We start from the raw sequence: 14,151 nt of genomic DNA, 5'->3' as shown, positions 1-14,151 counted from the left end.
ACATCACTTACTTCTTTTCAGTAGTTTTTCTAGTGGATTGGTTTCCCTTGCTGTATTTTTTTTTTATGCCATCCCACATGTACAGAAAGTGGCTTGATGCATATAAATAAAATAAAATCTATCCACAATTTGTGGCTGAAAAAAAAAATTGCAGAATTAGTTTAAAGTGACATCTACATATGCTGAAAAAAGAGGAAAAATAAACTTAAGTGCTGCAGAAGACAACAATCAAACTGCTTTCCTTGGCTCAGGAAGTCTAGGTAGCTTGCAACTCTCATTAATAAATTTGATGATTTGATGAAGACCCAATAAAAAAATGTGATGTAGGAATTCAGTTATCAATGATTCAAAAGCATAATTTAAAAAAAAAAATTAATCTTGATTTCTTTTCATTCTTTATAACTAATAACAATATAAATCCATGAAACAGATTTTTTAAGAAAAAAATAACCTGTATATTTTAGAGAACATTTATATGTTATTTTTAATAAAAAGGATGGAAATGATCTGGTTTTGTCTCTTTTCATTCTATAGCTGCTGTTCACGTGCAGCACAAGTACAGACCAGTCATGTAGGTGTAACCTTCCTGTCCTACAAGAGTGGAAGGCCACCGATACTGGCTTCCTTTGCATGTACATCTTAACAAAACCAATTTAAATGTGAACTCTTGCTACACAAGACCATGGATACTTCACACCACAAAAAGGTAAGACAGAATATAGATTATTTATAAAAGTAAATAGATTTAATGAAATAAGCCCCATCCATACTACTTTCATCTAGATGTCCATAATTTATTTTGGGATGATATTTACCTAATAAGTGGAATGACTTACTGTCTTACATGAAAATTCAAGCAACAGCACAGCATTATGAAGCTTGACTGACTAGAATCTTATAATAAGGAATTTTTTGTACATTGTGTGTGTATACTTCTATATAATGTTAACATAGTAAGTGAATCTTTCCAGCTCTGTCTTGTACTCTTCAACATGCTCATAGGCACAGAACTCAGAACTCACTTGCCGCAACACCAACTCACCAGTGTTACTGGCAAACACCTGATAGATAAAATATCAACATTATAATATGTGATGAATTCAGGCTGACTTTTGTTCCTTGCTAGACTCTAATGTCCTTCTAAGGGTGCACCTGTGTAGCCTTATGCCTCTCACATCTGACCCAATTATTTTTTACACCAATCACTTTTCTGTCATCCTCTTCAATTGATTTCCTAATTTCTTACTCTATCCATATGCAATACTCTAAAAACATTCTTCACATACCTTATCTCTATTACAATCTTCCCTCCTGCTCTTTTACTATACAAACCTTCTAAAAAAAACTCAACTTCAATACACTGTCTAACCTTCTTTTCTGCTCCCTTACTCTAAACATGTTCCTTACACATCTCATCTCATCACTGAATTCAGCCTTATCTTCTCTCCTGTCCCAATGTTCCATGTGTCAGGCCTATGCAATACTGTTGCTGCTGCACTTTCATGCAAACTCCTCTCCATTCCCTCCAAGCAAGCTACAACCAAAGACTATTCACAATCATTCATTACTTCATTCCTGTTGCAACAATATGAGATACCCTATGCTGTTCTACATTCAATAATTCACAAAAAATGCTTCCTCCATGTCTCACCAACAGTATTCACAAAAACTCACCAACGGTATTCACAAAAACTCCCCAAACAAAATCACTGACTCAAACTCATGAAAATACTCACTGCATTGAGGGGCTGGTGTGATGCTCTCTGTGTGGAAGCAATGTGGAGGGAAGAAAGACTACCATCCACAAGTCCTCCAGCTTCAATTGTTAACACTGGGAATATATCCCCAGCACTCAGATCCCAAACATTTAATCTGTTTATAGAAATGGGGATGTACTAGATATCACTAATTACAGGATTTTATTCCAATTTCAGAGGATACACCAAACATGACTGGTGTTACATCATTACACGGAAACCAAAGGGTATACCATATTAAAAAGACCTTGATATGTGGCAGTCCACTTCCTGATTTTTCAAAGACAAGGAAATAAAAGGCATCATCGGAAATAAAAGGCAACATAATCCAAGAAGTTAAATTCTGAAATGAAGTACTAGCACACTGAGGGACAATGTCATCCCATCCAGCACTTATTATCTATCAACAATGATCCATATGAATCAAAATTACTTTCACCTTACCTTCTATTTGAATCCAGGACATAAAACACACAAGGTCTTGCTGGAGACCACTGCACATCAACAATTGGAGAAAAGTCTTGTGCAGACTGCCAAGAGGTCAAGGGATGATCAATCTCATTGCTGTGAAGCCGCACAACTCCATCCCCACTTCCAACTAGCAGGTAACGATTGTCATGGGGACACACAGCCAGACACGTGGCTTCACATCCTGGCTCTGTAATAAACCATTCCCAATAAAGTGAAAGATTAATTCCATCCTTATGACCATTCTATTTATCTGTCTCTAACACTTCATTCCTTTAAGGAGGATCCCTCAATGGAGTGAACATGGTAGAAGAGCTCTCACTTCTCCCTTTCCAAACATTTCCTCTGTACTTGTTCAAGCACTTGGTCTTTACTATGCCTGTACTGCTTTCTGTTTCACACATAAAGTCCTTTACCTTATCCTTCCACCTTTAACATGGCCTTTCTCTCCTATCAGAACCTTCAAGTTCACTTAGGTATACTTCCATTATCTTTCCTGCGATCACAGAAACCTTATAACATAATATTCAATGTTTTTTTTTTTTTTTTATTTATTTATTTTTTATTATGTAGGAGGGACACCAGCCAAGGACAACAAAAGAATAAATAAATTAAATTAAATTAAATTTAAAAAAGCCCACTGAGATGCTGATCCCTGAATAGGGTAAAAAGTGGTAGTCAGAAAATAAAGGACAAGTGTCTTGAAACCTTCCTCTTGAAGGAATTCAAGTCACAGGAAGGTGCAAATACAGAAGCAGGCAGGGAGTTTCAGAGTTTACCAGAGAAAGAGATGAATGATTTAGAATACTGGTTAACTCTTGCATTAGAGAGGTGGACAGAATAGGGGTGAGAGAAAGATGAAAGTCTTGTGCAATGAAGGAGGGGGAAGCATGCAGTTAGCAAGATCAGAAGAGCAGTTAACATGAAAACAGTGATAAAAAACAGCAAAAGATGCAACATTGCAGCAATGAAAAAAAGGCTGAAGACAGTCAGTTAAAGGAGAGGAGTTGATGAGACGAAAAGCTTTTGATTCCATCCTGTCTATAAGAGCAGTATGAGTGGAACCCCCTCCACCAGACATGTGAAGCATACACTATACATGGACAGATAAGGCCCCTTTACAGAGTTAGCAGCTGGAAGGATGAGAAAAACTGGCAGAGATATCTCAGAACACCTAACTTCATAGAAGGTGTTTTAGCTATAGATGAGAGGTAAAGTTTCCAGTTTAGGTTTATAAGTAAAGAACAGACTGAGGATGTTCAGTGTAGAAGAGGAAAATAGATGATTGTCAATGAAGAAGAGGGGATAGTTGTCTGGAAGGTTGTGTCAAGTTGATAGATAAAGGAATTGAGTTTTTGAGGTATTGAACAATACTAAGTTTACTCTGCCCCAATCAGAAATTTTAGAGAGATCAGAAGTCGGGCATTCTGTGGCTTCCCTGTGTGAACTGTTTACTTCCTGAAGGGTTGGACATCTACAAAAAGACATGGAAAAGTGCAGCTTAGGAGAGGTTAGAACAAGTTTGATGAATAATAGGAAGAGAGTGGGTGACAGGACAGAACCCTGAGGAACACCACTTTTAATAGATTTAGGAGAAGGACAATGACTGTCTACCACAGCAGCAATAGAATGGTCAGAAAGGAAACTTGAGATGAAGTTACAGAGAGAAGGATAGAAACCATAGGAGGGTAGTTTGGAAATCAAAGCTTTGTGCCAGTCTTTCAAAAGCTTTTGATATGTCTAAGGCAACAGCAAAAGTTTCACCAAAATCTCTAAAAGAGGGTGACCAAGACTTAGTAAAGAAAGCCAGATCACCAGCAGAGCAGGCTTGACAGAACCCATACTGGATAGATGTTTAAGAATCTTCCTATTGAGAAACAGGAAACAGAAACAGAAACAGAAACTTTAGATAGGCAGGAAATTATAGCAATAGGACAATAGTTTGAGTGATTAGAATGGTCACCCTTTTTAGGACCCTTTTTAGGAACAGGCTGAATGTAGGCAAACTTCCAGCAAGAAGGAAAGGTAGATGTTGACAGACAGAGTTCAAAAAGTTTAACTAGGCAAAGTGCAAGCACAGAGGCACAGTTTCAGATAAAACAAGAAGAACCCCATCAGGTCCATAAGCCTTCCAATGGTTTAGGCCAGCAAGGGCATGGAAAACAACATTGTGAAGAATTTTAATAGGTAATATAAAGTAGTCAGAGAGAGAGAGAGAGAGAGAGATGAACAAGCCCTGAATCATCCAAGGTAGAGTTTTTAACAAAGGTTTGAGTGAAGAGTTAAGCTTTAGAGATAGATGTGATAGCAGTGGTGCCATCTGGTTGAAATAAAGGAGGGGAAGAAGAAGAAGCAAAGTTATTGGAGATATTTTTTAGCTAGGTGCCAGAAGTCACGAGGGGAGTTAGATCTTGAAAGATTTTGACACCTATTAATGAAGAAGTTTTTGGCTAGCTGGAGAACAGACTCAGCATGATTCTGGGCAGAAATGTAAAGCACATGAGATTCAGGTGATGGAGGGCTCAAGTACATTTTGTGGGCCACCTCTCTATCCTGTATAGCACAAGAACAGGCTGTGTTAAACCAAGGTTTGGAAGGTTTAGGTCAAGAAAAAGAGTGAAGAATGTATGCCTCCTTGCCACACACTATCCTCTTTGTTATGCACTTGGCACACAAAGACACGTCTCTGACATGGAAGCAGTAGTCATTCCAAGGAAAATCAGCAAAATATCTGCTCAGGTCCCCTCAACTAGCAGAGGCAAAAAGCCAGAGGCACCTCTGCTTCTGGGGATCCTGAGGAGGGATTGGGTTGATAGGACAAGATACAGATACGTATCTCGTATGAGATTGTGATCAGAGGAGCCCAACAGAGAAGACAGGGTAACAGCATAAGCAGAAGGATTAGAGGTAAGGAAAAGGTCAAGAATGTTGGGTGTATCTCTAAGATGGTCAGGAATATGAGTAGGGTGTTGCACTAATTGCTCTAGGTTGTGAAGGATAGCAAAGTTAAAGGCTAGTTCACCAGGATGGTCTGTGAAGGGAGAGGAAAGCCAAAGCTGGTGGTGAACATTAAGTCTCCTCCAAGAATGGAGATCTCCACAAAAGAAAAGAGAGTCAGAATGTGCTTCATTTTGGAAGTTAAGAAGTCAAAGAATTCCTTATAGTCAGAGGAGTTAGGTGAGAGGTATACAGCATAGATAAATTTAGTTTGAGAGTGACTCTGTAGTCGTAGCCAGATGGTGGAAAACTCAGAAGATTCAAGAGCGGGTTAAGTCGTTGCACACATAGACACAACATCCAGCTTTGGATTGAAAAATGAGGATAGAGAAAGTAGAAGGGAACAGAAAAAGGCTACTGTCAGTTGCCTCAGACACCTTTGTTTCAGTGAGGAAAAAATAAGGAGGTTCAGTTGTTATAAAGTCCACTTGTAGAAATTTCAATTAACAATGACGTTTATGATGGTCACATATTTCATACAGCACATCTCCCATTTCTTTGGTACATATATGTGGGATTTCTTGTGTTGCATACAAAGATAAAAACTACTCATATTACAAATATTTACCATTACAATCTCTGTGAAATTTTGAACATTTAAATTATGTACATCTTCTCTTGTAACTGACAAATGTAAAATATTTTAAGGTTAAAAATTCATTTTGGTTAGGTCAAAATCATTCTTAATACTTATAACATTCTCCTTTTTGTAATGTTTCATCCTACTTGCTTAAAAAACAAGTTATGTGAAAAATACACATAGGTGATAAATGAGCATATGATAATACACAATGACTTTTTCTGCAAAACACTTCAATTTTTTTATAATCACTCACCAATATCAGGTAAATAAGCCTTAGGGTAAGTCTTGCCATTATGACGGGAGCAATGAGCTACTGCTCCATTCACTGAGGCAGCATAAAGCTGACTGGAATCACTGGGGCCTATTCTTAAGCTGTGGAAAGTGACTCCCCCAGTCAGGTGGTGTTCTCTGTTACAATAAAGTTGTAAATATAACTACATGAAAAAATTACTTCTTATGATAACTTGCTTTCTGTTGTATCTTTCATTAATATTATTTGTTTCATTAATATTTACTATTTCATAATATTTATTTCAAGTATTTGCAAACAAATTATAAAATCAGCATTAAAACTAATTATAGAATATAAATAAGTAAATTTTTCCCTCATTTTCAATGTTTTCTACAGTAAAATATGCTAAATCAGAAACATGATGAGACTGCTGCTAGATAAGTAAACTAAATCTCAATACAAGGTAAATGCATGATATAGTACATCAATAACTTTTTTAATATTTTAATTCCCCTTTCTAGTGACTTCCTTAAAACAAGACAATCCATTCCACTTACCCATACAAAGTGGTTGCTACATCTATGGTTGCAGCACGATTGAGGGCAATTCTGGCCCAAGGTGCAGCACCTGTATGTGGGGTCACCCCAACCTTACTTTCCTCAATGTTGTTGCTGCTGTACTTCTTGCCAATGCCTATATCCATGAGAGCATTAGTGAAAGGCACCCGAACCACCACCCACCACATCACTTTTCCATCATTACTGAGTGTGACCACCTGTTGCAAAAGGAGCCATGTTACTACAACATATATACTAGTAACCAGCTATATATCGGTATCAGTACTGGAGCTATAATGTGAAAAAAACACTACACACCTGAAATGAACCCTGTGTGTCTGCCTCTAGATCCTCAGGTGTAGTTACAGACTGGATAGCCACAATTCTACTGCCTTCACCACCATCATCCACATCACAAGCTGATTCAAAAGAAACAAGGCATACAACCATAAAATGGCCTTTTTTTTCAACATCAATACATTCCACACTGTAGTAATATGTTCAAAACAAATCAATAAAAAATCATTAACAAGTATTACCAGTAATAAATGATAGAATTCTGACCCTCCAATTAACATCATCAATCTCAATTTTGAGACAATGGAATTTGAAGTGTTCCCGCAGGTCCCAGGCAGCCAGTGAACCATCTTCTAAGCCTGCCAGAACCAATGATGGCTTGGATGGACTGAATGTAGCAGCTACAGGTGAAGCACGACAACAAAGGAGTTGCTGTGGTCATGAAGGTTCTTGTACTGACCAAAGACAGACTAATCCACTTTCACTTAATTCCATAGCATCCTCCTCCTCCTGAGGGTTGCAGGAAACTAAAGTGAGGATCTTTTGCATTTAAACACATTCTTTACAAAACAAATTTACTATATGAATACTATTGAAAATATACATATGACTGTAAGGAACCTATATGTCATTACCATTATCTTTGACACTTCATCATTTTCTAAGAAACAACCAGTAAAGAATAAACCAGAAATGCCCCACGAGATTCAATAAAAAAAATTTTCATTTATGCCACATTCAACTCAATCTTGATATCCAAGATATCCAGTGTTGGCATTTTTTCTTGGCATTGTTGAATACTCTCTTGGATCCATATCGCCTCCAACCCCCATGTAATCCTGTGGGCCCGGTAGCTGGTTGTCTGTCCCAACACTGATGTGTACAGGCTTCTGAGTCAACTTGTCACGTGTTATAATTTCATCCGTTTGTACTTCTTCACAAAGTGCATACTCATTGGTTTGTACATGTACCTTTCAGGTGAATTTTTGTTATGAGTTAAATGTATTCAGATTATATTGTAAAAGAAAGAAAAAAATAAAGTTTTGAGAAAAGTTGTACAACTGATATGGCAAGATTATGGACGAAATATAGTGAGCTAGAATTTTTAAAGGATGGTTAGCTAAGACACCATCCATGAGCCAACTCCCTAACTTAGCCATCAGGACAGCAAGCTGAGCTAAACTTGAGCTTCACCAGCTTTAGGATCAGAAAAAAAAAGTAAATAAATAAAAATAAATAAATAAAATATATATATATATATATATATATATATATATATATATATATATATATATATATATATATATATATATATATATATATATATATATATATATATATATATATGGAATTTATGCCACATGCCATTCACAATCACTTCCATAATGCTCTCTACTCAAATTACTAAGTGTCTCACATGGTTGCAATAGTGTAAAGTGTAACATGTAAAGTGAACATTCAAGGTTGAAGGCACATGACCAGGTTATATCTTTGTGCTTGAAAATAAGGAATATAACATAAAATTTGCACTATACAAGCACATGGAAACTATTATGTGTAATACATGCACCCATTATCATATTCTAAATTTTGGGAACTGGTACACATATACCTGAATTCAAATAAAAACTGTGATAGAAATATATTTCTCATAAAAACTGTGATAGAAATATACTTTTCATGCCAATTCCCTCTTCTACGTTAAATGCTTGTATTACATAACTCTCTCTCTCTCTCTCTCTCTCTCTCTCTCTCTCTCTCTCTCTCTCTCTCTCTCTCTCTCTTCACTTACCTGTTGTCTATTGGCCTGTCCAAATGTTGAGATATAAGTCTCATAGGAAACAGGTGACAAGGTAAAAAGGTCCACATTCACTATATCAAGCTGTATCATGCTCAGCAGTGCCCGTCCTCGACATGTCAGCAGCGGAGTTAAAGTGCATTAACATTTTAATGGCATCCTTTGCCTCACCAGTTGTATACCTGTCTAAGTAGGCAAGTCTCTCTCTACTAATATAAGTTCTAGATTCTACATAAGTTTCAAAGTTTTTCAACCAACTTGGGAATTCCATAGGTTCTCCATCAAAAGTGTTAGGTTCTATTGGAGGGAGGCTCCACTTGGGATCAGGTATGCTGATTGCAAAGGTTCCCCCAGGATGGGAAAAGGATTGATGATTCTGTCTCACACTATTAGGCATGTTGACATTATGAGTGTGTCTACGAGAGCTTGGTACAAGACTTTGAGCTGTAGAGTTGAAATTTATTGCTTGAGGTTCACTAAATATTTGTCCATCTACTTCATTTGCCATCAATTCATTGTCTCTATTGCAAGAAGAAGGTTCCTGTGGGTTATGGAATGTAACATATTTGTGAGGCATGGCATTATCACTTTGTTGATTTGCAATTGCTTGTGCTTTCATTTCATTTTGTGACTCTATGTATTGTTGAAGATAGCTTTGCTTCCCTACATTTTCATCATTACCTGGAACCATTTTTACTTCTTCAACTAAGCTAAGAGCATTAAGTTCTGCACTAGCGACTGCTTTGTTTTTCTTTGCGAGCATTGCCTGGTCTCTAGCTAACTTAACTTCTGCCTCTGCTTTCATCTTGGCTAACATAACTTCTGCCCCTGCCTTTGTTTTAACTAACCTAACTTCTGCCTCTTCTAAACTATCGTGATATTCCATTTCCTTTCTAAGTCTGGCTACCTTTGCTGCTGCTTCTTGCTTTCTTTGTGTTGATGAATGTGATGAAGTAGATGAAACTCTAGAATGCCTAGACCGTTTGCTAGAACAAACTGATCCCTAGTCATTCTTTAACTCTTTTCTTTTACATTCTATACTTTCTAATATTTCATGGTGAACTCATTGGTTGTGTTCCAGCTCTTCATTTAGCTCCTCTGACTTTTCTGGCTCTAGTTCCACCAGTTTTGTGTATTCCACATAATACTGATGAAATGCCTCTATTACTTCACTTGACATGGGCTCTAATTCAAAGGGGCTAATTACAATTTTTAGTCCTTTCTTAATTTTGCTGGTAACACTGCTCCATTTACGCTTACAGGACTCTGCTCTTCCCTTGGTTACACTAACTTGATATTCTCTTCCTTTGTCGGTTGGCACTCACCCCCTGACACTAACTTCTTCATTACAAGCTTGACCCTTGTTCACTTGCTCATCCTCACCTTCCCTAAGGCCATCTATGGCATTAATTTCCTCAGTATCAGACATATCTAACAACTTAATTGTGTCAATACTGAGACACTGAAAGAGCAATTAGAATTACCACTCTAATACTAGCTAATTGTGGGTAATTTTCATTCACTTAGGCTACTCAATTCAGTGCACATACATACTATTATACTTTCTTGCCTGTGACCATGGGTTCTATAAAATGGTGGTGAGGCACAGTGGGTAGAAGGGACTGGTTGTCGTCAAGGGTAGAGCTGACCCCGGGGCCTCATAGGTCAACCTATAGGCTTACGTCAGCGTTCCGTGACTCACTCTTGCTATGGTTTCACATGGAGCCAATTTCTTGCTTGTAGGTCGAGTTCTTGCTGTAGCTGCACCAGCTGGGCATCAATTGGCTCTCAGGTGATCTGTTTTACTGATCACACCCATCATTGTAGGGTTGAGGAAAGGCAGTTCTCCCTGATACGTTTATTGATGAGGTAGGCATGACTATAAGAACTGCGGACAAGTTCTCGGTCTCAATTTCTTACAAATTAACATTATACACTGATATTAAGCACTTTCAACATATTACAATATTCATTAACAATACATGCAATCAACTTGGCACTATGACAATCAGTTTTTACTACAAAATTAAAGTATTTACTTCGGTCACCATCCTGCCCATCTTTGTCTGAGCACGACTTGGCCGTGAGTGACGCCCGCAGGCGATCAGTGGGTTAACCACACTCTACCAACAAGTGAGCATCGGCTTCGGTGCTTAATATACCATTGAATACTGATACTTACACACATTACACGTTTTCATGCAAATAAAAAACTATTGAACATTTCACTTATGATTACTGAGGAATAATGACATGAGGTACATACACTTTACATACAGTAACAATTTCCACTCCAGTTAGCCAGAATACACCTTGACAGTCCTTCAGTGAAGGGAGAAGTGATTGTTGGGGTCAGTAGTGATCAATCTTTGCCCATACCTAATGCTGAGTTTTTACTTGTTAACGACTTAGCCCGTGGTGCAGTCTTTCCACCCATTGTTATTAAAGACTCACCACGTCCATGTAATCATACAAGGGAATTTGAGCAGGAACAACCCAATTTGTTTTTGGTTTGTGCTGTGACCCGAGCACAAGCCGCCCAGAACAATCCCGTTGCTGCTCAGTCTGCCTAAACCTCCGAATCCTCCAGCTCAAGTGAACCTAAATCAATTGTTCACTACTAAGGTTATCTCAGTGACCCAAAAAGAGGATGAATCATTAACCAAATTTCATTCCCAAGTCATTCGTAAGGATCAGGTCATTCACTACCCATCATTTTACCACCAGGGCGACATCCTTATGGGAGTGTATAGACCACCTAAACTTAATGATGATTCAGCATGGGCTGAGGACCATCAGATAGTCTTGCCAAGAGTCTTGATAACACCCTTGATAGAGATCGCTCATGAAAACATTGCTGGACACTTAGGTATGACGATATCCAGTGATAAAATATTGTCATTTTTACTGGCCAGCTCTATGGAAGGATGTAGCCTCATTTATTAATTCATGTCATACGTGTCAAGTTGGAGGCAAACCTAACCAAACCATCCCTCCTTACCTCCTACAACCTTTACAAGTTCCTTCAGAGCCATTTCAGAAATAATCATTGATGTTGTAGAGCCCTTAACAAAAACCAAGAAGGGTAACCAATACATCCTAACTGTACTTGACCCAACTGCTAGGTATCCTGAGGCTTTCCCTATTAAGAATATCAGTGCTAAAACTATTGTGTCTAAACTCACCCACATGTTTACCACCTATGGTATTCACCAAGAAATATAGAGCAACTGGGGAACAAACTTCACGAGTGATCTCTTCCGGGCTGTCTTAACTGAACTTTGTATTATGCAGACTCTAGCGACCACTTACCATCCAAAGTCTCAGGGCGCACTAGAAAGGTGTCATCAAACCCTAAAATTAATGTTGCGAAAGTTTAGTTGCAAACAGGACCAGGAATGGAACAAGACACTTTCATGTTTCTCTATTAGAGAAACACCCAATGAGACTCTGGCTGTTTCTCCCTTTGAATTATTATTTGGTAGGAAAGTGAGGAGATCCCTACAACTTGTTAAAGACAAGCTACTTGACTCCACTGTCCATAGGCTTGTCACAGTCACCCACTATTTGGATAACTTAAAATCTACTCTTCATAAAGTCCGCTCATTTGCCTACTCTAATCTCCAGCAAACACAACATCGGATGAAAACATTTTGATAGAGCCACTCAAGTAAGAACTTTCAAAGAGGGTGACCAAGTCCTTGCCTTTATGCCTATTTCTGGCTCCGCCTTCCAAGTATCACAGTCCACATGACATCCTCAAAAAAGTAAGTGATACAAATTATATAATTAAGACTCCTGATCGTCATATGTCTTCACAATTAATTCATGGTAACTTGCTCAAATTATACAAGCACTGAACACCTGCACCGGAGTCTCCAACCTTGTGCATCAAATATAATCGCAGAAACTAAGCAAGTAGACTCAGACACAATTCCAGATATACAAGACATCTCTAATAATGCATATATACTTGAACATTTACACAATAACCTAAGTCACCTATCTTCCTCACAAGCACAAGACATAATTTCACTTGTGGAGCAACATCAAGATATTTTTCAAAACCAACCACAACAGTGCTCCTTAACATCTCATGATGTGCAACTTTTACCAGGCACTTCACCTATCTGCCAAGCTTCTTACCATCTACATCCTCAGAAACGAGGGCTGATGAGGAAAGAGGTTGATTACCTACTCACGCAGATGTTGGCTGCACCTAGTCACTCACCTTGGGCTTCACCGTGCATACTCATTCCCACAGAAAATGGTCAACTACGCTTCTGCACGGATCACAGACGAGTGAATGCTATCACAGTGCCAGATGCCTACCCTTTACCACGAATAGATGATCTCCTTGATGAGGTGGGACAATTCAGATTTGTAATTAAGATTGATCTCTTAAAAGGCTACTATCAAATAACACTCACTGAGAAAGCTCAGGAAATTTCAGCCTTCATTACCCCCTTTAGCATTTTTCACAACTTGGTGGCTCCATTTGGGATCAGAAATTGCCCAGCCACCTTCCAGACGGCCATGAATCACCTCGTTCAAGACCTAGTCAGTGTCGGTGTACTTAGAAGGTACTTCTTACCTTCTCAGATAATTGGGAGCAGCATATCCCCCAACTTGCTGTAATGTTCCACAGACTGCAGGAGGCACAGCTGACAGTAAAATTGGCCAAAACTACATTCAGCGGAGCAACAGCCATCTACTTGGGGCACCAGATGGGGCATGGCTGTATCTATCCCAAAGATGCCAATGTGTCTGCCATACTGAAGTTCCCAGTGCCAGCCTCCAAGAGGGAGATACGATGCTTCCTTGGGATGGCAGGTTTCTTCCACCAGTTCTGCCCAAACTTTGCGGAAGCAGCCACCCCTCTAACAGGACTAACCAGTGGAACTTCCAAATTCAAGTGGACACCAGACTGTCAGCAAGCATTCAATCAACTCAAGAATCTCCTAGCTCACAAGCCAGTACTGCAATCACCGGTCTTCTCCCAGCCATTCTCTCTGCTAACCGACACCAGCAAAATCACCTCAGAGGCAGTCCTCCTACAGGAGAACAGAATCTGTCATCTGGTGGCCTATCACTCAGCCACCAGAAGAATTACAGCACCATCGAGAAGAAACTGCTCTCAAATGTCTCAGCAATTCAAAAGTTTGAATGCTACCTGCACACCAGCAGGGTGAATACGCTGGCAAGTATTCACCAACTACATTCCTACAGTGAAAAAAGTTTACCAACCAGTGTCTTCCCCAATGGTCACTTCTCCAGCCTTATGGCGTGACCATCTGACACATAAAAGGCTCTGAAAATATCATCGCCGATGCTCTCTCATGAATCCACCTCTGATGCTGACGAGGGCCTATCCAATTTCCCTCACATCTCTGTCACCATGGTTCTTGTTACTGGGTTTCAACGTCCTCAGGGGGGAGGTATTATGGCCCTCGTACCCACCT

At 38.9% G+C, this 14,151-nt stretch overlaps 1 pseudogene; it reads right to left on the bottom strand.

Annotated features, from left to right (window-relative positions):
- Positions 1–723: 723 nt before the first annotated feature.
- On the bottom strand, positions 724–12,642 carry LOC135111815 (cytoplasmic dynein 2 intermediate chain 1-like; annotated as a pseudogene).
- Between the last annotated feature and the right edge of the window lie 1,509 nt (positions 12,643–14,151).

The sequence above is a fragment of the Scylla paramamosain genome, chromosome 22 (assembly GCF_035594125.1).
Source record: "Scylla paramamosain isolate STU-SP2022 chromosome 22, ASM3559412v1, whole genome shotgun sequence".
Lineage (NCBI taxonomy): Eukaryota > Metazoa > Arthropoda > Malacostraca > Decapoda > Portunidae > Scylla > Scylla paramamosain.
The sequence above is the reverse complement of the archived record's forward strand: the minus strand, read 5'-3'. Positions and strand labels throughout refer to the sequence as shown.